Below are 25,603 nucleotides of genomic sequence, written 5' to 3' on the forward strand. Positions count from 1 at the left end.
ATGCTTTGTACAGTACTGGTGTTACAGGGTGTGGGTGTACATACTAGTTTGCCATGGAATGCAGTCCATCTGCATAGCACACAACTGTGGGCCTATTCTCATGCCAGCTGGAGCTGTGCGTTTCATGTTTTGTCTGTCCCCCACACAGGTCTTGTGTCAGATAATACATTGGCAGTGTGTGTGTGTTGCATGTTACAGGTACATGGCTACATCCATGATCATCTCTACCATAAATTCCTTGACTAAGGGTAGGTTACAGACTATCCTGTAACACCTGCACCTTGCAAAGTGTATGGAAACAGTTGTCCACATATGTGCCTGCATTCCATCCTCTGTCCATCACCTACATACCAAGCTTTGCACATATGTCATGATGTCGGTGGTTGATCCACAGTGGGCTGGGAGTATAACACACCATCATGTCTGCCATCAGTCAGCTGCTGTTGTAACCCCCACACATATGGTGGGGCTGGGGCCATATATGTGTGGCACCACCTACACAATACATGTGTGCCCTCATGCACTGCAGAGCCAAGTGTATGTAACAGTGGTATATGGCCCTGTATTACTGTGTCTAGGGGGAGCACCAGAAATGACCTAGGCTGCTACAAAATGTGGAGTTGTCATGGCTGAGCTGCCTTAAGGTATCTGGATGTACAAAACCATATGCTTCACCTATATACACATTACTGCCATGGATCTGGATAATGCAGGACTACTGCCCCCTGCCATACAAACTGTTCTGTTTGTTGGTGTGCTTGTGATGCTGTCAGTTATGCCATGTTATGTAGCAGTTATAACCCATGTGGTAATATGATGTCTATACCACCTTCTGTGTTTATACATTGTGTAGATAGAGGCTGCTGAATTACACACCTGGATTGCATACTGTTGATTGTTAGGTATCCTGTGGCCCAGTGTGTCTTTCCTATTGTACAATGTGAATGGCTTGGCCTGGACAGCAACAGCTCTGAACCTTTCAAGACTACTATATGAGTGTAACTGGTCCACTGTAGCATCACTCCATTGATATAGTCGTCAGTGTCTGAACAGCTATATGGCATGGCATGTAGAACTGTAATAGTACACGATTAAAGGTTTCCATGTCTGCAAACCTGTGGATGTTGTTTTACCTATGACCTCTCTGTGGGTGTATGTTACAGGCAACGATTGTCATTTGTATGGGTGGCACATACAATGTCCAGTCATTAAGGGGTCAGCTGTAGGCATAGTGGCTGTTCCATATCGTGTGCACCTTCCCCTTATGTATCTTACTGTACATATAACTGCGTGTGTATGTGTACCTGTTTCTGCATATCTGTGTCTGTATATCTGTAGCCTGGTAATGTTGATGGCTTCCACATAATACATTACCCATGGGAACCAGATTGTACTGCATGATATTTTACCAATACCAGCCTGACATCATACAGGTGGGATGTAGTACAGGTCACATCACGTGCTCATGTTGTCAGTGGCCCTGGTTATGGGATCTCCAACACTTGGTAGTGTATTGCAGGACAGACATGTTTGGCTGGGGGATGTCTATTTGTACAACTCGTATAGTGCATGATCCCTCTCAACCCCATTAATGTAACATGTAGGCTATTACACTCCTCTCCCTAACAGCTACATGTGCCTTGCAGTACCAGCACAACAGTGTTGTACCAGTGGGTCGGTAGGCATGGGAATCCCATCGAGATCTGCCACGTGTGTGTATGTGTGCATGTGTGCATATCTGTAGGGTACACCATTCCGAGTCAACATACTCGTATTACACAGTAAAAAACACAAACCAAAAAGAAAAGCTGTGCAGAAAAATGGAGACACCAACAGCTAAAACAGCAATGTGCGCTTTCACACCCTTCGGTGCTTCTTCAGACAATGATAAACTTGAAAGAAGCAACTTAAATAGATCCTATACAAATTCAAACAGACCAATAAAAATTCACCTGTCGTTAATGATTCATACAAATTTAAACAGATACTAAATAAAACAAGTATAAAATACAAAATGTCCCTAAAACATATACATAATAAGCTAATTTCTTAGGCAGCTTACACCCTTTTAATGCTGGTTTAAAAGAAACAGTATCATTAAGACCGGAGCCCAAATGCACTCCCAGTCTAAATATCCACTTCATTTCCATTGTATCAGTATAAGCATAAATATCCCCGTGCCTAATATCACTGTATATAACTTGAACAACTTGAAGCAAAAATGAATGTGTAGCACCTTCAGTTACCGTATGCTTAGATAGAGCACTATGCAATAATTCTTTCCTTGTACAGTAGACATGATCCCTTATACACTCACAAAGTCTTCTATTTGTTTTTCCTATATAGAATTTAGCACATGTAGAACTTTGGGCCAGATATATCACATTCTTGGTGTTACAATCAGCCTGCACTCTAAACTGCCATGTTCGTTTAGTGTCCGGGTGTGTAAAATATTCTTCCTCACTAATGAACTGGCAAAAATTGCAATTATTGCATCTTGTAATGCCTTTTGAAAAAGGCTGTTGGCTAGTTCTTTTATTAGGATAACATAAAAGTTGCTTTAGTGTATTCTTATTCTTATAAACCACTCTCGAACGTAGACCAACTATTTCTATAATGTCCTGATCCATGTGCAAGATATGCCAATTCTTATATAACACATTCCTAATATATTTAACATCAGAACTATATGGCAAGATCAAAGGTACCCCTTGTATACTCCTACTACTATTCCTATTAGGTATTTTCATATCACAAAAATAAGGTCTGGCTTTGCCACCCCTTTTTCCTCATAGTAGTACTTATAGCTTTAGATACAGTCTTTTGCTCATATTCCCTGCCTACAAGCTCTGACTTAAGAATTTCTAAGTTCTCCTTTAAAATGTCATTATTAACTGTTAGCCTAGCTACTCTCAACGTCTGTCCATGCACTATACTAGAAAAAACGTGTTGAGGATGCATACATGACATAGGTAAACATAGGTAAACACTGGAACTCACTACATACCACTCTAAGTAGTATGTCATCACCTTTCCTCTTTAAACAAAAACTCAAACAACACCTAAAAACACTCTGGCTATGCCCATGCATCAACCCTGATTAATCTTATGATTCTACTTATGAGCTTTACCTTCTCCTCCCCCTCCTACTCTCTCCCATCTGAAGAACTAGCTCTAAATACCTTTGTTAATTAGTCTCTGTTTCAATTTAATTAACAATTCTAGATGGTTGCATTTTTTTCTTTGCTTATATATATTTACTCTCTATGAATATCCTACTAAGTTTAACTCCCCTACTCCTATACTGTAAATAGAAGTAATATGTCCTCACTAGCATAAACTTTCTCATATATTTTTTGTTTGCACCTTAATTCTGTATGTACTTTTTTTACTAACCATTGTTTGCTTTCTTTTATTTAATAACTTGTTGTACTACCTAAATGTGGAGCTTTTCTCCCCGAGCCTCTGCTGAAAATGGAAATATATCCAATTGGAATAGCCCGGTAAACAAATGTAAAATAAATAAATAAAAATAAAATAAAATACTAGTTCTGTGTAAAAAAGAAGGACAAAAACATTCTTTACGATACAATTCTGTAGTGAAGAAAACTTCACTATTTACCGAAACCATGACATCTAAAAATTCTATGTTGGTTTTAGATATCTTATGTGTAAAACACAAAAAGCTACTACTATTATTAAGATGTCTTATAAAATTCAAAAGTGAGACCTCACAACTTCCCCATACAAAAAAGACGTCATCTACAAAACGTCTGTAGAAAATAAGATCTGTGCCTATAAATTCTCTAATATTATCATATCCCTACTCTGCCATAACCAGAGTTGCATAACTGTTGGCACAACTGGTTCCCATTGCCACATCTTTCCGCTGCCAATAGTATACTTCTTCAAATACAAACACGTTATGATCTAAGATAACTTCCAACAAATAGCAAATAAGATCTACATGTTTCTCATCAAAAGCATCATCCCTTATCTGGTTATCTCTTAATCATACCGATGCCTTCATTATTCGGAATGCAAGTAAAAAGAGCTTCAACATCCATAGATACCAAAATATTAGATGGACAGAAAGACTGTCCAAATTCCATGTATAAATCATGTAAAAACTGCTGAGTGTCTTTCAAAGCTATGCAATACTTATCAAGGACTGTTCTTAATTGTTTATCTACGTATATAGCTAAAGGATCAGTAAGCCATCCAGAACCAGATACTATTGGCCTGAAACTAGGAACCAGTGGATTTTTATGAATCTTTGGTAGGCCATACAGCTTCGGTATAAGAGGGAATTCTACATTAAAATAGGCATAGAGCTCACGTGTAATAAGTCCCATACAAAGACACTCATATAATCCCATAAAGACATCTTGTTGCATTTGTTCAATAGTGCATAATTCAACAGACATATACATCAAGGAATCATCTAGCATACTAAGCATTGATTGTACATAATAATCATTATTCAGTACTACAACTGGTACACCCTTATCAGCAGGTCTAGCAATAATATTCTCATTATTTTGTAAACTTCTCAGTGCTAATCGTTTAACCTGACTCAAATTGTCATGCATAACCTGTTTACATGAATTAAATAACTGTACAAATCATTTTCACAGGCTTTCACAAACACGTCTAAAGTATATTAAAAATTAGGCATAAAACTACTAGGTTTAGTAAAAACATTTCTATGAGAAGTACTCATATTACCAAACGTCATACGTAAAGCAATATTCCTCGCAAACAATCTAAATTGCAGTAGAGTCTCATCAACATTAGCTGTAATGGAGGGCACATAGCCCAAACCTTTAGTTAGTAAAGAGACCACAGAGGCAGTCAAGGAACAATCAGACAGGTTCCACACTAACCGTTTTCTACAGTCACCCACATCTTCTTCAACATATGTCCATTGTTGTGGTGCAATATATCTTTCCGCTTCTTACCTGTGCGTATATTGTCTCTGTCATGCACAGATTTGCTCCTTATGTGAAAAGAAAGTGGTAGAATTGGTTCACCTGTAATAAAAACACTTGATTGTTCGTTCCTCCTTACCACTGGTTCATTTTCTACAGGAACTTCTTCCTTCAGTTGGTTTGTCAATGACCACAGAAACCTGAGATTGGATAGGTTCTGTCCGACAAGTCGTCTCACTTCTATCGGACTGGGGGTTGGTAAACTCATGGTTCTCAGTCAGGTCCTCTATATTACCATGGCTCATAATAGGCTCACTGGACTGTTCATTCCTAGGCCAAGCGAATACACGTTGATTTTTGAAATCACCCAAGCCACGAACCAATTTCTTCTTTTTGGTTAACAAGAATTTATTGTCATAGATTAATACTTTATCAATAGTGGCATGTAGAAACACATCGGCTGTATCAACAGATGTGTTTCTCAATAGTTCTTCATATTTCAGTTCAATGGAGACATTAAGTTCATTTTCAATGGGCAGGAAATAAAACAAGGAAAGAATTATTGCATAGTGCTCTAGCTAAGCGTACGGTAACTGAAGGCGCTACACATTCATTTTTGTTTCAAGTTGTGCAAGTTATATACAGTAATATTATGCAGGGGGTTATTTATGCTTATACTGATACAATGGAAATGAAATGGATATTTAGACTGGGAGCGCATTTGGGCTCTGGTCTTAATGATACTGTTTCTATTAAACCAGCATTAAAAGGACATAAGCTGTCTAAGAAATGAGCTTATTATGTATATGGTTTAGTGACATTTTGTATTTTATACTTGTTTTATTTAGTATCTCTTTAAATTTGTATGAATCATTAATGACAGGTGAATTTTTATTGGTCTGTTTGAATTTGTAAAGGATCTATTTAAGTTGCTTCTTTCAAGTTTTGCATTGTCTGAAGAAGCACCGAAGGGTCTGAAAGCACTTACAACTACAAAATAAAACATTGCTGTTTTAGCTGTTGGTGTCTCCGTGTTTCTGCACAGCTTTTCTTTTTGGTTCATGTTTTTTACTGAGTTTACTGTGCAGTTTATTGCTGAGTTCCATTCTTTTGGACATACTCCTATTACAATACATATTGCCACACAGTAGTGTGGATATTGTTGCTGTTGCTCATAGGTGTGGCAATGTAATGCAACACCCTACTATGTCTGTGGCATGTGCATCACATGCATATCCCTGTGGTACCACTGTTGTGATATGCAATGGGTTGTTTTGGTGTCGGGGCCAATGTGTGATAGTGGGTATGTCAGAGAATCAAGAGGGGTTCCAGTGTGTACACTATCCAGTAGGGGATGTGGGTGATGTGTACACTGTCTTTACACCATGGTACACCTGGTATATGGCCCACATACCACTCTCAGGTGGCCAATATCACCATCACCCATACAGGTAACAGATAACAGGATACAGCCCAGTTATACATGTGCTGTGTGCAGCCTACATGTAACACATTGGGCACATAGATTAGTTAGTTAACAACTATACAACCAGGTCTCTAAGATGTGGGTCTACCTGTTATGTGTCAGTCAATCTGTATATAATGGCATGACACACTATGTATTCTCCATATACAAACATTACATCCCCCATTACCATACTGTAGGTGTCTGTGGATGGTCTGCATATAAACCTGACCTGGTGCACACCTCACCCTACAGACGGTCACTTGTGTGCAATGACAGCCACACAGTTCAGTAGCACTGCATACCTGGGCAGGGGTCTAGACACACGGTTGCCAAGTAAGGATGTTGTGTGTATGTGGATGGGTTGACATAAGGGTGCAGATTATACCTGTACCAGCAGGGCACTAGTCAATTTTGTATGACCTATAACTGTTGCACATACCTGTGGCATATGTGCAACTGTACACCACATATGTCATGGCCATGATGTCACCACACTGACATACCCTTGTGGAATATGACTGCAGACCATCCTCCTGCTGACACATGTACGCCTACAGCAAAAATGAATGACAGTATGGGGATAACAACTGGTTTTGCCAACAGCTGAGATGCATCATAGCTGCATGGCTACACTACCTGACATGTATGCATTACACATTACCCCTGACTACATTCTACACTGCAGTACATTGTGGCACACTATCACAGTCACCATGTGCATCAGAACCATGTTAGCCTGTCCCTGCATCGATGTTATGGATGACAGGGATGTGGCACAGGTATCATCATATGCACAGAGTGTGTGAAAGTCATCTTAGCTGCATGGCTACATTACCTGACATGTATGCAGTACACAATAACCCTGACTACATTCTACACTACAGTACATTGTGCCACTCTATCACTGTCACCGTGTGCATCAGAACCATTTTAGCCTGTTCGTGCATCAATGTTATGGATGACAGGGATATGGCACAGTTATCATCATATGCACAGGGTGTGTGAAAATCATCTTAACTGCATGGCTAGACTACGTGACATGTATGCAGTACACATTACCCCTGACTACATTCTACACTGTGGTACATTGCGGCAGTCCATTACAGTCACCATGTGCATCAGAACCATAGCAGCCTGTCCCTGCATCAATGTTATGGATGACAGGGATGTGGCATAGGTATCATCATATGCACAGGGTGTGTTGCAGGTGTGCCAGAGGCCAAGGGTTGTGCAAACATGTGTCACCATGTGTGTGGGTGAGGGGTGTGGTTCATTGATTGAGGCATGGTGATGTGGAGTGTATCGGTATGGGGTCGCCCTTGATGTGGTTGCATAGTGTGTGGGTATGCATGCACACAGTTCAGCCATGTGGCTGCCCCATATGGGTGATGTTAGACAGCTGCAGACCATACCTGGCAGAGTGTGCAGTTCACTGCCTCCGGACATGGACACGCTGACTGTGCCTGCCAGAGTTTCCATGGGCACAGGCAGGTACAGACCTTGAAGTGCTACTCTCCCCTGATGATGACATATGTTCGCTGGAACCATGACCTACCTGGGACTAGCCAGGGCCACATGCACAAGGCCTGCTGTGGTGTGGACAGCAGCCCCAGTAGTGTGCTGGCACAGGTACTGCCACTACGGGAGCGGCTGGGCATCCTGGCATGTCCATATTGACCGTCAGCTGCTGGTGTCCCAGGCCTATGTCCACACAGCTGTCGCACCACTCCCACCACACGTTCTAGCACAGACATACCATGGTCATGGGGGCCAACCATCTCACCCCACTATCTATCCATGACCTCGGCTTATTCACGGAAGGCACCAGCGAGTTCATGGAGGTTGCCACTTACAGCTGTGAAAGCAGACCTTTGCAGCCTCAGGCCCTGTCTGGTGTGCATTTTCATATGTGCCTGTGCCTCCAATATGGCCTGAAACATGCTCCTGGTGGTATCAGTTGTGGCGCCTCTGCCAGGGTCATGATGACCTGTGTTCCTCCCACGAGCACCACGGTACATCTGCCAAAGTGGTGGCCTTCCAGACATCTGGCTATGATGACTGCAACCCGATACAGATGGTATGGACACCACACTTTCCTGGTCATTGCCACCAAGCACCAACTGTCCCTCTGCTATGGTCACATGTGATAGAGTTTGTAGGGGCACTGTAACTGTGTGCGGCCTTGGGATGGCTAGGAGGATGATGAGACATGTTGGTGCAGTGTCAGCTTCTGACAACCCCACCTGTGCCTAACCTGTACCATCATCATCATCGGTGTCTGTAGGGACACCTACCTCAGTTTTCTGTGCAGGAGGGACCATGACCCACCTTGCCACCTGTGGTGGAAACAAATATACATGTTAAGACCTATACAGCATTGTATAATGGTACACACACTCACACACACTTACACTGACAGCCACCTTACTACCTCACTTTCCTGGGTTTACAGACAGTCCCACAGTCAGTTACATATGTTCCCCATCCTGCATGGTACTTGCTAATATACATGCATCACTACTGCCCATTAACATATCATTCCTCTCCATGCCAACACGTGTGGTTACAACACCTGACCTGATACTCCATCGCTTCCCTGACCTGGGTGGAGTAGATTGTACATGACTTCACTGCTGTCATCCTGTATTACCTTGTGTATGAGCAGTAATGGTGTACAAGGCCCCTATATGGTTGGGGCTGCTACATTCACTACATATGTCACACACCAGAGCCTCATACTACAGTCTTGCTCAGTCCATGCCACATCTGCTGCACAAGCAACCCATCATGTGGACAACAGTACTACATGGATACACTTACTGATGTGCTGTGGTAATTCCCCATTGCATTTGTAGTGCTGCATATGTGGGTAGCCAGTTACCTATCTGCTGCTGGCAATGTGATGTGTATACCTAGTATGTACTTCACCTCCCAATGCATGCTCCATTCTACAGACCTTGTTATGCTATCAGCTGTCCTGTGTTCACATACCTGATAGGTTGTCCTGGTGTCCCATGTCTCACTCCATGTACATCACAATCCCAAGGGGAACTACTGTCATGTGGTCAATCCCACTATCACCTGTGCTTACATGGACACACACACACACACACACACACACACACACACACACACACACACACACACACACACACACACACACACACACACACACACACACACACACACACACACACACACACACACACATACATTCACACACATCGGACATGCATCGTCCACACTCCAATAAATTGCACTTACAAACACAATCGAGACACACACACACACACACACACACACACACACACACACACACACACACACACACACACACACACACACCACACTCCTACATGTGGATTTGCACAACATTTGTACACACAGTCCTCCCATTACCCTTCTGTCTACATGCATTACATATGGTGCTCAACAGCATGCAGTGCAACTATAGTGACTTCATGCTAGTGGGAGTATACATGTGTGTGAGGTATGGGCTGTGTTGGTAGGTGATGGCCCTTCCACCTAACACTGCACCCATGTACAAAGTCTTACTGTAGACCTGTTCCGCACCCTGCCTTGTACAGTGCACCATACCTCGCAGGTGTAGAAATCATTGATGCATCTGTAGTACTGTGTCGGTTATGTCAGCTCCAGTGCTCACAGCCCCTATGTGTTATAACAACTCATACCTGGGATGATATGTGAACAGCTATCAGTTGTGGATGCCTGATGTCTTTGTTACAGATCACAACATCAGCAGTGCATGTATGACCAGTACATGACTATTACACTGACAACCAGCGGACCTTACCATGGCTGTGGGGGGTGCCTTACCCATGTCCCAGACCTCTGCATGGTTCCAAGGTCTACTCGTGTGCTCATCCCTTGGAGTGCACACACTGCTGTCATGAGTGCTGTGGGGTCAGGTTATGTCTGCAACATTTACTTAACCTGATTTTGTGTAGCTGCAGCCATGGTGGTGTTGAATCACACATGTCCCTACTGTAGGCTGTGTGTCCTGCCACACTTGACATACCTGTGGACACATTGCACATTGACAGGATGTTAGTTATCTTGCATGTGTCTGTTGTACCCTTCCAATACCATAGCATGGTCTCTACTGTGATGCAGTGCATTTCACAGCAACAAAACATGAACGTGTACAGCATGCAGTATGGGTAGGTGTTTTAGACATGTGCATGGGATATCCCATAGCTATTACATGCCCAGTTTATCATCATGCATGAACACAAACCATACTCACCGGCTACAGGCTGCTGCCATGGTGGTATCCTGGAGGGACCTACATAGGAGTGTGAGAAAGCTGATGTCAGTGGCCACAGCTGTGGCATTCATAAAAGGTGAGTGCACCATTACATTACATCAACAGTAGAATTACACAATATTACAGCTTATACACAACTGTTTATTACTACTATACAGCAGCAGACTATGTATATGAAATCTCAGATTTGCATGATGTACCTGTACAGATGCAGGTGCATACACAAGAGTGGATTAGCAATGTGCTCTGGGGCCTTACCTGCATGCTCCTCAGCTGGTGTGTCGTTGGCACCCACCTCCAAGATATGGCCTGCCAGGTGTTGATGTTGCAGGTGGCCAGGTGCCACAAGTCTGCTGAGAAGCTCCTCCACACGGATGAGGGGTGGATGGGCGGGTTGCCCCCCATTGTGAGGTGGTCCCCCCTTACAGCAGCTGCACGCCGACTTACATGGTGAAGCAGGTCGGTGCAATGATGCTACACCTGCTCATAGCTGCGGTTATGCAGTCCGACATCATTGACCCTGTGGACTAGCTCATTCCACAGGGAGGTCCTCTCCTGCTGGTCTTGCACTGCCCACCCAAACAGCAGTTCATAGTGCTGTACCAAGTGGTCGATAATGATCTCTGTCTCAGTGGCATTGTATGCAGGAAGACGACTATGTGATATGTTTCCTGGAAGACATAAAGATGGAAACAGTTCTGAGCCACTCATACAGCAGGATTACCATAGTTCTTAATACACATATCTGTCTCCCCCCACCATATCAACTACAACAAACCGTTCACAGACTGCAATTGTTATGTCAGCTGCTTACCTAACATTGGGACATATGTTGTATTGTACCAAGATTTGTGCTATGTGCATGTGCCACACTTTGTACTGTGCGTTTGTAGCCATGCTCCCTGTGGGGACACAACTTTGCTGGCCTGTTACAGACTTTTTCACCTCCATGCTATTGTCAGTGCCACTATATATATATATATATATATATATATATATATATATATATATATATATGTGTGTGTGTATAAATATACATCTATGTACATATATGTGTAGATATATGTTGTACATTGTTCATATACATATGTCTATGTGAGTGTCTGTGTATCTGTGCACATACATGTCACATTCTGTATCACACAGATATGTGGAGTGTATACAGACATCTGGTCCGCATTCTGTAACTGTCTTTCATTCACAGCTGCACTGTTCTGCCTTGCTGCAACACTGGCAGGTGCCACATATGAACACAGACTAACATTAGGGTGGTAAATATGGTGTGAGATTGCTAGTACGCCTATTACCCACCTATGGCATTTGTGCATGCTACATTATACATTAACATGACTGTCCTGCAAGTGTTGTACTCTGACACCCATGTGTCTGTCATGACGGCAGTACTTCCACCACCAGCTATTGTCCACACTAATATAACATACACAGATATTATGGCTGACATCTTTGTCATTCATTGCTGATATGCACAGTTGGTGGGTATGTCCCATTGCTTACAGGGACAGACAGTATTGTCCAGAGCAGTTGTTCAGTGCAACATAATTACAGGGACAACTACAGATGGCACATATCAATCATTCAACATCATATATCCTATTAATCTATACCACATACAGTTATGTTTTACATACCTTTTATTTTTGGATGGGTGTGATTCCTTCCTGGTTTTGGCTTGTAGGGTTTTGTTTCCCATTGTGTGTTAGTTTCGTTTTATCTTTTCTTTTTTATTCCCTCTCTCTCTGTCTCTCTCCCTCCCCAGTAGAGCAATTGAGTTTGTTCGAATGGATTGCAGCACGGCTTTTGTAGGTGATGCACATGATCAGATGATGGGCTCTGCACCAGTCAGTGTGCAACAGTTGCTGACTGTGTGCAGCCTGCCATGTAGTGATTCAGTTAACCATTGTCATGGCAACCCAGTACTATAAATTGTTTACTCATGTGGGCATTGTCCCTTCACCTTTCCAGTATGGAGAACATCCTTCCTGTATGTTGGCAGCAGTGTTACAGATGGCAGGTTGCAGTACCTATTACAGCAGGGCTTGCAGTCATGGGGCAACTACACAATTGTAAGAAATTCCAGACCTACAAACAGAGTGAGTAGTCTTGGTATGTGCATTGTATCATGCTGGTCTTACAGTGTTTGCATGTACATAGTAGTTTAGGATGGAATGCAGTCTGTCTGCATAGCTCTCAACAGTGGGCCTATCCACATGATGGCCAGTGGATTGTCTGTTTGCTTTTGCCTGTGCACCACATAGGTCATTTCCTAGATATATCCCTGGCAATCTGTCTATTGCATGCTATCAGTACATGGCTACTTCCATTTATGTTCCTGATGTGTTATTCCTGCATAAGCTCATGGCTAATATAGCTTTTACAATATGGGGATCAACACAAGTTTAAATTTATTATTTTGGATCAGGTGGACATCATGATGAATGGTGGTAATGTAAAGGCTATGTTAGCCATGAAAGAGAGTAAATGGCAAATATTAACAGATGCCACTAGGTTTCCAGGGATCAATGATTATATTAGTATAAAACCATTTTTATGCTTGGCATAAGAATTTTTTATAGAAGTCTTTTACAGAAGTTTATATTGCATTCAACAAGTAAATTTTTTAAAATTTTTTATGTTATTTATATATTTATATATCAATTATCTATGATAGTATATAGTTTTCTATTATTCACCATTAGTTAGGTACATAAGCGTAAAAGTCGTATATTAGTTTTTAGTTGATTCTTGTACTCATATACATTCATTTATATTATTTGGTATTCTGAGTACCAATTTTGTATCTGTATTTGTTTTGTTTGTGTCTGAGTATTGGGTATATGTGAAGCACAGCACACTTTATTATTATTGTTGTTGAGTTTTCATTGAATATTGTTGTTAGAGAATATCTTTTTAAAAAAATTTTCAAACAGTTTTTGGCGCCAAAACAGCGTGTATATAGACTGACAATGTAAAAAAGATGGCAGTTCTGAAGAAGTCTGCATTTAGTCAGATGAAAGCGCTTAACTGTTAACTGTTACATCTTCATTTGTGATTTCAATTGGGTTTTGTCAATAAATTGTCACCTGTTCAAGCCGAGGAGTTGCTGTGCCATCCTGTACCGTATTGTTGGAATTACATTGTTGCTACTTTGAGTATTTCATTCATTCCTGCATAAGGGTATGTTGCAACGAATCCTGTAACACCAGCAATTTGCAGGATGTGTAACAGCAATATTACGTGTATGGCCCTGTGTTCCTGCCTCTGTCCTCCACATATATGGCTGGTTTTGTCCTGCTGTGATACGATTAGTAGTTGTTTGGTATTGGCCTATCATTATTTACTGCTAGCATTCCTGCTATCATCCCAGTCATATCGTGGACTCCCACAACAATTGTCGGTCAAGGTCCATACATGTGACAGATACATAGACATTAGCACAGGTAAAAAATGTCCCCTAGGCCTTGACTACAGAGTGCAACTGGAGGCTGCTGAACTACATCTGTTATTGTTTATTGTTAACAAAAGAAAATGTAGCGAACCAAATTCACCAAACTCCAGAAAAAAGGAGGCGGAAGACTCGTGTTTGTGTTGTGTGGATTGTCATCCTTATATTAAAAACTGAGGTGGTTTTTGCAGTCGAGTCTTCCGCCTCCTTTTTTCTGGAGATTGTTTATTGTTACCTATCTTGATGGCAAACCTTTGTCGACAGTTGTACGGACTGACGGGCTTGGGCTGGACAGCATAGTATGTTATATATCCGCACTGTCTGCATCTACTGTTTTCTGTGGGCCTTGCATTCCTCAGTGATTAAATAAGTCCAGATATATGTGCTGCAAGTAATGGCATACATTATTGTAAAATACACCATTAAAGGTTGTCTTTGTATACATACCTGTGTGTCGTCTCATTTCCTTTGAATAGAGAGTGGGTATATATGTAATGTAGTACTCCTGTTCAAGTATGAATGTCATTTATTAGGTTATACAGCAAAATGATGGTGATATAGTGATTTCACATGGGAAATAGAATGTGCTGCAGTGGGACTCGAACCGGGAATGTGTGAGTATTAGGTGGACGCTCTACCCACTTCACTATTACAGTTCTGCTTAAGTTGCATATTTCTATCTTAATGTCATACCCATGCTCCCTTTCCCTGGCCCCCCAGCTCCACATACACAGCATCCATCCATTCTCCAGTTGCTAGCCCTGTCATACCACACCTCCACACATTTCCCTCTCTGCACTTCTCGGTACTCCTCCATTTTACTGTCTTGACACAACCTTCTCTAGACTCTTCATCTGTTTAGTCCACATATGTTCAAGCCTTCCCTTGATCCTCCTCTGATACTAGTGGAAACATCATTTTCACCCACAAAGTCTGTTTTTTCCTGCCAGGGATGGACCTGTTGTTGTGTCACAAATAGACTTTGCTGGTCTACACTGTTTCTCCCACTGGTAGCATCCTGCCAGGGGTTTGAGAAGCAGCGGTTTGCTCACACACCAGACCAGCCTCATCTCCCACTACTTCGAATGAAGCACGCCCCCACAGCGTGCCCCGTTTTCAATTCCTCTCTTCAGTATTATACAAGACTACTGTTCTCACAGTATGTGTATACAGGCACTGTTCATTGATACTCATAGACTGCTCAGAATACTGTGATTGCGCAATGTGCATATCTTTGCTGGTATTAATCTACATACTTACATATATTTCCTATACTGTTGACTGACTTTGCCAGATGATATGCTTGTGATAACAGCAGCTGATTGTATATCTGACATGCCTTTGTGGTAACTCACTTGGATTATAGTGTGCAGGGGGGGTTGGGAACCTGGGAGTGCTGATTATGTTGTTACTGGCCACGATGAGGACTGTGGGTAACAGTGTGCCTAAGGCACTGCAGAGGAAGAGTAGGCGGGTATGCAGTGGTGTGCATGAGGCTCAGACTTGCTGACCTCTGGTTACGGCATCTTACACTGGGTTGGCATCCACATTGCTTAACCAGTGTGGGCATAGCTTACTGCCGCCCAGACAGGCGTACTCCCACTTGCTGCCGAATACCCCTGCGCTACTTCATGAACATGTCAGTATTATACATGCTTAAGTCAGGTGTACATGTCAGGTATGACTGCTCACAAAGGTCAGTGTAAGGTGGAGTGGATTCCAGTTTAGCAGTTCTGGATTCGTTACACTCAGGTATTCGGGTTAGGTTTAGTTATGCCATACCTGTATTATAGAGTAGATGTGAATAGTGAAGGTGTAGGTGGGTAGGTGGAGGGGGGGGACATTTTAACTGTATAGTAGGCCGTTCGACTGACTGGTGGGGGAGCAGTAGTGCAGGTTTGCAGGGTATTGGGATATGTATGCGAGGCAGGACAGGAGGTGTTGGTGTCAGTAGTTAGTGTAGGAGTATAGAGGGTTGAATGAGATAGTGAAAAGTTATTGGAAACAGATTAGAAAAGAGGTGCTCTCCTTGTCAGATATGGAACTTTGTGTTTCATATCAAAGGGGATGCAGTCTAAAAGATTTTCTAGTACGAGGAAGGTATAGAAGACCAGTGCAAAGGTTAGGAGACACTGTTATTAAGAAGGGGACTTTTCCTTGCGGAAAATGTTCAGTCTGCCAGTATATAATAAATGAGGCAGAAAAAATAGGAGATAAGAGTTTTAATACCTTGGGTGTTTATTCTTGCTCGAGTAGAGGTGTAATTTATTTGATTAAGTGTTCATGTGGAAAAAATTATATAGGGGAGACCAAAAGAAGTTTTGCAGAGAGAATAAAAGAACATATGAGGGATGTGAGAAATAAAAAAATGTCGAGTCCAGTAGCAGAACATTTTCATTTGACACATGGGGGGGACATAAAGGATATGAAGGTTACAGTTTTAGAACAAATAAAACATCAGTATGGCAATGATGATTTGTTGAAATATGTTCTGAGGAAAAAGGAAGCCATTCTTATTTATGAAATATGAAACTTTACAGCCCAAAGGGCTTAACAAGGAGTGTAATTTGCAAGGTTTTATATATTGATTGTTTTATTGGCAGCTTTGAGCTGTTTTATTAAATTGTATAATTGATTTATTGAAATGTTAACTGTCTTGGATATATATTGTGGGGTTTTAGAGGGTTACTCTGTAAAGGCAATAGCCGAGGCGCTAGAGACTTAGAGTTTTTATAATAAAATCCATTTTTGTGGAAAGTAGAGCTGTTTTTCACTGGTTTTGTTCTGTGGTTGCAATAGCAAGGAGGGTTAGTTGGGGGGTTGGACTTTGCCAGGTGGTGAGCAGGTGGTGATCCAAGTATGCTTGTCTTTTCCCTATATGTGTTATTTACATGTGTCGACTGGGACAGCTGCGGTAATAGATCTGGGTTGGGGGTTCCAGGTTCTGCCAATATAGTTGTGTGGAGGGTGTTACCTATTTGTGACTGCGAACATTACTATGAATGCAACAGGGGTCGATAGGTAAGTGGGGTTATTGGGCCACACAGAGGTCTGAGAGTAGGGGACATGTCCAGGGATGTGCAGGATGGCAGACGGGAAGGCCCACAGCTGGCCATTTCTTCTACAGCGACAGCTGTGTATATACCTTGCATTTGGGGATAGGTCTGGACACTCACACCCCTAGGTGAGGGTGAGGACAGCAATAATACCTTGTGATGCCAATTAGTTTGGCTTGCATGCCTACAGTGGGGTGTTGTGACCATGTGTTCTTTGGTGTCATTTAGTGGGTTTGCAACAACACATCAGGTTATACCATCCTTTGCCACGTAAACTAGACATTGCTGCTGTGGGACTCGTATCAGGCGTGGCTGCTCATTAGATGTCGGCTCTGCCCAATGCAAAATATTGCTTACATCCCTGGGGCGGTCCACATAGAACTGCTCCAGCCAACACCTGCAAGCTTAGGCCCATAATTACATACCCATCTTTCCCCACAAGGGCACCTCCTCTTTGGCACTGTTCCTTACTCCAGGTGCAGGTCGGGTCTGAACATACCAGTACACACTGCCCACTCTCCACTTCTCAGGACCCATCACATACATTGTCGCGCCCCATGGGTTATCAGGCTTCAACAACCTTGTAGTCCGGGTACATGCGTGCCCTGCCATAGGTTATCTGTGTAATGGCTGGTAGGTTGAATAGCCATAAAATTTTTGGCTTGTCCCACAAGGGACATTCTTTTCTTTGTTTCATGATTAGACTTGATGGGTATCTCCCACTGGTAATATCCTGCCTGTAGTCTGGGAAGCGATGGTTTGTTTACTTTTATTGTGTGTTTGTATGTTTCACCTGTCTAGCTGGGGGGAGGGTTGATGCTACGTGTTACATGTTTATTGATTGGGCCCCTCACCCCCATTGGCACAGCCTGTGAACATACGTAATCCTTAACAGCTGTATCATATCCTAGCTATATATCTGTGTATATTTACACACACATCATATATCTGTGTATATTTCCACACACACACACAAGCACACACACACACACACATATATATATATATATATATATATATATATATATATATATATATATATATATATATATATATATATATATATCTATATGTATGTGTATATATATATATATATATATATATATATATATATATATATATATATATATATATATATATATATATATATATATATATATATATATATATATATATAAAACGACATGTGGATGCATGGGTGGCTGCATATGTATATATCTATATGTGGGTATTTATATATGTCTGTCTATGTATGTATACATTTGTACTACAGAGAGGGAGGGTATATCTCCATGTAATTATGGGTATATATGCACACATATACCTCTACATATTTAGCTACATATCCTGTCATGTTACATGTTATTGCTGGGTACTGTTTCGTGTGCATACCAGTCAACCTTGTATGCCATGTATGCTTTGCGATGCCTACACCTAAACCTGTTAATGTACACAGAGTCACACATGAAATCTATTGCTAGTACCAGGTAATCATTTGTCCCATTCGGGACAGCCCGAACATTGGGTATACAACTTTCGTCTACACCAAGAGTTACATAGGTACCCATGGCTATGTGCATGGATTACAGCATGTGCCAGACCTAGGATACTTGGTTCAAGATAACATAAGGGATGGGTCCCTGGGAGGGAGTATGGAGGGGGTGCAATGTGTAGTGGTGTGGTAGCTATGGGTTGGTAACCAAGGTTAAGATGGTGGCTGCGTGCGTGCAGCGGGAGAGGGAAGTGGAACTGTGGGTAATGCATGTATGGCTCGTGGATGGCCTTGTTTGGATGAGCCTGTACTGCTTGGGCTGCGTAGTGGATAGGGGAGAGGAGGATGTGATGTCAACATGTGGAACATGACCGAGGACTAATTTAAATACCTATTTCATTGACACACATACATTACATTGAGCTTGGTAGTGTTTTGCAGGGCGGTCATGTTTATCTGGGTGGGGGGGTATGCCGATTCATATGTGACGTATATTGTTTGGGACCTATCAAGGCCTTTCACAGTGCATGTGGACATGTATGTGTCTGGTAATCTACCATTGCTATCTACAGATGTCTGGCCATATATACCTCTGTTAGCGTATATATTTGCTTACATATTTCTAACTATGTCCGTATATACCTATGGGGACATTCCTCTGCGTACATATGTGTAACTTGCTGTGTATATGAGGATGTATGGATGTTGACATATATATATATATATATATATATATATATATATATATATATATATATATAGTTGTCATTTGCATGTATATCTGTTCATATATTTGTATATGTATGTGTGTATATATATATATATATATATATATATATATATATATATATATATATATATATATGTGGATAGTGTTTTCATATATATATATATATATATATATATATATATATATATATATATATATATATATATATATATATATATATGACTACATCTATAAATATGTTGTATCCATTTAGATAGTAATATATTTGCACACAGACATCCATCTAGCTGTAGGTCTACATTCTCTGTGCTGTTGCATGACTGGACTGGATGATATGTTTCTGACAACATCAAATTTATTCATATATGTCATAGCTTAGTGGTAAGTCCTTTTGTCTATTGTGTTCAGGGTCCTTGGTTCGAGCCTTGCAGGAGCTGTTTATTTTGTTGCTGGGCAGAACATGGGCCGTTGGGTACTGAGTGATTACGACACATTAAAGCGGTTGTACGCAGGTGTGCGCAGGTTTGCGCAGAGCTAAGCACAGCTACCCTCCGGTTACAGTTTCTAACACTCAGTTAGCTTCTACTTTGCTTAATCTGTGTTGGTAATGCTTACCCCCACAAAAACACACTTACACACGCTTACTAGTGCTTATATATGCTTACTACTGCTTATTTGTGCTTACACCCGCTTACTAGTGCCTTATTAATACAGTCGTCCAGTTCATATTTAATGTTATTTAGTAGGTTATACAGGAAATATATGAGAAAAAAAATGTCCATATACAGATTTTATATGGAGAATAGTATGTGCTGCAGTGGGACTCAATCCGGGAATGCTTGCCGGTTAGGCAGACGCCCTGCCCACTACACTATTGCTGTGCTGTTTCATTTGCATATATCTTCCTTGTTATCCTCTTCAACCTTTTCAGCTGCTTTAACCATAGCTAAGCAATGGGCACTCCCACGCACCTACGGTTAGCTGTACTCGGATTTACGATAAATATGACAGGTTTTCTTCAGTTTATTTATATGTACTGTTGCTGTTGTACACATGGGGGACTGTTGGTGGGGATATGCAGACACCTATGAGTGGCCTCGCTCATTTATTTTCACTTTCTGCTGCTCTACTTTGCAGGGGAGTGTTTATTCTGAGTGCTCTGCTCTCAGACATGCCCCCTGCACTCATACACTCTCTGTGTATGCCTAGGAGGTCGAGCAGCGTGCCTTCATTAATATGCATGTGGTGCTGCTGTCCTGCTCCTAAGCAGCCACTTCCATGCAGGACTAGACTAGTTCTGCACTGATTAGTAAATCCTAGGGACAGTCTTAAAATTAAGAAGGATAATATGGAATAAAAGATATGCATAAATGGAAGGTTTAAGTCCTGTCATTGTATAGATTAAACATTATGACAGTTATGCCTCACAAGTAAGATTCTATAGAACAATAAAATGCTATTTTTACAACATCCATAAAAAAAGTTGTGTCTCATTGTCTATAAAATGTTACTGAATTTTTGTATATTAATTTTCCATGCCAGAGTAGTATAACTACATCCACCTTATTACTAACAGAGCAAATCAAAAACTCACACCCAAACTAGAAGTTTAAAAATAGCAGATTTAAACTTGTCATTTGCTGCCATATTAGAGGAAGACTGTGGTACAGTTGAAAGCGCTAAACCTTCTACATTTGTTCTGTGTTTGTGAAGGAATAAACTATTATTTGCATCCTTGGTGTGCGAGCAGTATATTCAACTACAGCACATCCAGGTGTGGTTATTATATTAGATAACTAATAAAAGTTCAAATAAGACAAGCTGCTGACATTTATAATTAATGTAGACATATATGATTATTCACATAAACAAATCCAATAGAACTAGATTGTGAGACAAAGCAGCAACAATATCTGATAAATACCCAATGATTTAGATAGGTGAAATTCACAGAATAAATGTTAATTTTTTTCTGCAATAAGATTCAGTACAGCTAGCCATAAAATAAATGTTACATTTAATCAAAATATATTTAACACCTTAGTGGTACTAATTTTGAATTAGTGCATGTTTAAATATTGAATTTGGTGATTTACAAAATAACTACTATGACTCCCACATAAAAAAGGACCTAAGTGCTGCAAGATCATTTCCCCCCCCCTTCCATTGTAAGTTGTTAAACTAATAAAGTAAAAATGAGATAACACTTCTCAAAGAACTGGCTAAATATTAATAAACGTTATGCAGTACTTACATTTCTTATTTAAAATGCATCTTCAAATTTTATTTAAATAAAAAATAGAATGAAGAGTCAGTTTTAACTTTCTGTTTTGTTTCTTGTATGTTTCCTGCTTCCTTGTGGTCAAAGGTTGCACATCACTTCCTGGTTACCTCACAAAATGTTCATTTTGAAAATGAAGTGCTGAAGGGACATGCAGAAGCTTGAGCATGCTGGAAAACTAAACAAAACACTTCAATGTTGAATTGGTGGGATAATAAGCTAAAAAGTATAATCTTTTAAACTCACAAGGCTCATACACACATACAACAAGCCGCAGATATGTCTCCTTTTCTTCTACTTTACTCTCCTCCCTTAGCCATTTAACAAGATAACAAAAGACAACTTCAAGTACATTAATTATTACAATAGTTCAAATGAAAGTAAAAGCATGTAGTAATATGAGCTATAACAGGAAACCATTCATACAGTGGAATTAAATGCGATTTTTATGAATAGATTAAATTAAAATAGAATAGATTATATTGAAATACTGCATTGGAAATATTTGTATTTCACATTACACATATACGTTCCCTTGCTAACTCATATCAACCCCAGACCAAAACTAATACTATTTATATGCTTTTTTTGTTATATTATTAAAGGAAAGGAAAGGGAGAAAAAAGCAAGAAAAGAAATGGGAAACAATTATAACTGTTTATATACTTTTTCTTTATATTCAATTATGTTTAGGTTAGATAATCTTATGTTAAGTACATAAGCCTATCTTGTTAAAATGTTAAGAAAGTTACAGTTTCTAGGAAACAGATGCGTATAAACTAGTTTACTGAAAAAACATGAAAAATCTTACCTTTGGATGCAAATCATTCTAGAAATATTCACACAGCAACCTGTTTGGACAATTAAGTCAAGTTACTACTAAGTAAATTATTTGTCTCTTAGCTTTTTTATTTTCTTTAACTGTCCAGTCACTCCATGCAGCTTGTCTTTTCAGATACAGTTAAGTCCATAACTTCAGCACAGTTCAGAAGATTATTCTTTTGGATGAAGGAAACAGCTTCTTCCAAAATGTCAAAAGTTATTTCTTCCCTTAGGCAGAAATAACCTTAGTTTTCCAACAAAGATCAAGTGAGTTTTGATTCTGGCTCTTTTAAGAGATTTTAGTAGAGGTATACAGGATACCACCAGTGAGGAGCAATCATTGTCAAATCTTATCACAGAGTCACCAAGTTTTAAAGGAGAAGCAGACCAAGCTGTTTTCAAAACTAAGTCTTTGTCTTGGCTAGAGACACGATGTGAAGGTTTTTTGTTTGAAGCCAATGCGACCAGAGATCTATGAGCCCTTTCTATTCCATAAGACAAGGCTTCAGGAAGATTCAATATCTTAAGGATCCAAGAAGAAAGGAAATGTACTGTGTTTTTGCCCTCTATTTGCTCAGGGACCCCATAGATTTGGATGTTGTTTCTTCTTGCCCGGTTTTCTGAGTCATCAATTTTCTCCATAAATATATTATTTTGTTGAATGATAAAGTCAGTATTATGCTCTCTTCTGCTAATTTGCGGTCTATGTCAGTAACTAAATCTTCTATAGCTGAAATCTGAGCTTTCTGTTGTTTAATAACATCTTTGATTATTTCAATCTGTTTAGCACAGTCCTCTTTTATTTTATCCATTTTAGAGTCTAATTTATCTATTTATAAAGAAAGATCTTGAATACTACTGAGAACTGATTGCAGGCCCTTCTTTGCTGAGTTGTATTGTCAAGCTATCTTGGAATGATTAATCTTCCTTCAATATATCCTTGACTTGGATTTTTGACAGTAAAGCATTTAAAAAATGTGTATTTTTTTCATCAAAATGGCCCACAAAGTTTACAGAATAAAAAGTCAGCTTTTTTAGATGATTTTTGATGAAAATGATAAAGTAATCCTGTCAGAAATATATTATTGAAGCAGAGCAATATTCCTGTGCTTCTGCTTGCCATCTTTGTCATGCACTATACTACTTTAATTGTTGACTACTTTAATACTTTTCATATTCAACAATATAAAACACCTATTTCCTTTGCCATTATAAGGTAATGTTTATCTGTATGCTTGCTGTGTCTCTTTGCTGGCAAGAAAGGTAGTTCACACAATATGGCAATAGTATGTGAGACATGGCGTAATGCGTTTGCCCATATATACATACATAGCAACACAGTGTCAGAGAATGGCCATGTCACTAAACAGTACAGGCAGAAGGCCGATACATTATTCAGAGAAAAAACAGTATATCATTGTATCAGACAACAAAAATCAAATAGGATGTACTACCTGCACATGTGAGCTGCATTTCATGAGCATAAGCACAACCACAATGAGGAAGCCCCACTGTATCAAGAAATGCCAACTGAAACTGTGGAAGACTGCAGTTAGAGGATCCATAGTAGATGATAACTAACATATGCCTATGTAAACAGAGCTAAGAATTATGGTCTCAGTACAGTATTGTGTGTCTCAGGAAACACACTTACAGATCATGGTAGTCATGGTAGCAATACAATAATGTGTGCCTGTAGAAACTGATCTAGGGATCAAGTTATAAGTGCAGTGATGTGCGTCTGAGAAAACTAACGTATTGGGATGCAAACACATATATAATTACATTCTCCCATATTGTACTCCATTTGAACATGTACCATTAGCATTATATAACAGTAACAAAATTATATCCAAATTGCATCTCCGTACAGCTGTACTGTAGAATGCAACCTAGCAAATTGCACTGATCTCAGTACAGCTCTACTGCAGAATGCAGCCTAGCAGCACTCCATAATTGGCGATGGCAGCCTCAGAGAAAGATCCAATATGTCATGTAGAAAGACAGTTTAGAGTACAAAAATGTAAAATGAGTACAACTTAGTTTTCTCTGTTTTCCAGTTTGGTCTGCAATGTCTTGAATAATACTCTAGATGTACAAGGCATCAGTGTCCCCTTATATGCAATGCAGTAATGCCCAATATGTAAAGCAGTGTGGGCATGTACTTTACTATCACTGTCTTGAAGATACAATGTTTCCCTACATTGTGCCTTGCCATTAAGATGTCTTAAATCCCTATATCACCTTCTGCACTCTTGTTAAGTAAGTCCACAAGGATAAATTGTCTGGATAAAAGTGTTCAGCTGTCTAATTTCCTACTAACTAGAAGGCTGCCTAGAAATGCATTTATTAATTTATTTGTCTTTGTTGACTGGGAATATCTAACTGAGTAGAACCCATTTTCAGTGGACATCTGGTGAGAAACTCTACATCACAATACATGTAGATAAGCAAATGAATTCCAGAAAGAAATGTAGGGTGGCATGAATTACAATAATTCTCGATGTCTGTATTCTGCCGTTGTATAACATACACTGCTGCATTGTTCCATTTAATACTAAAATTATCTAACTCCCACATGCATCAGGAATGCAAAAGGAATGTAGGGCACATATTGATACTGTGCTGTAGATGCATAATGTTATAAAGGGAAGAAATCTCTAAGCACCTTGTTTGTATCCAAAGATCTGATGATTAGTAGTGTATTAGTATGCATACAGCTGAGACATTCAGTGTTTCTGACTGTAATTGGTGTTGGGGTTGCTATCCATGCCATGGATCTTTCACAGTGGACCCTGCCATGGATCTTTCACAGTGGACCTAGTATCACTTAATGTAGCCCCATTTAAAAAATATGAACACTTAGACACAGTGCATTTTAATAAGAAGAGCTAAGCTTACAATTAATGAATCCCTGTTTGAATTAGCTTGTCAGCTCTGAATGTGTTGCTTCTGAGTGATCATGTTTTACCTGTTAGAACATTGCCTGCATATTTTGTTCTTTATTAATGCCAAAGCCACACTTACTAGAATATACATTTTTACTCATCTAGTAATAAGATAATCTATCCA

Source organism: Protopterus annectens, chromosome 3.part1, assembly GCF_019279795.1.
Source record: "Protopterus annectens isolate FY-2018-M chromosome 3.part1, PAN1.0, whole genome shotgun sequence".
Lineage (NCBI taxonomy): Eukaryota > Metazoa > Chordata > Ceratodontiformes > Protopteridae > Protopterus > Protopterus annectens.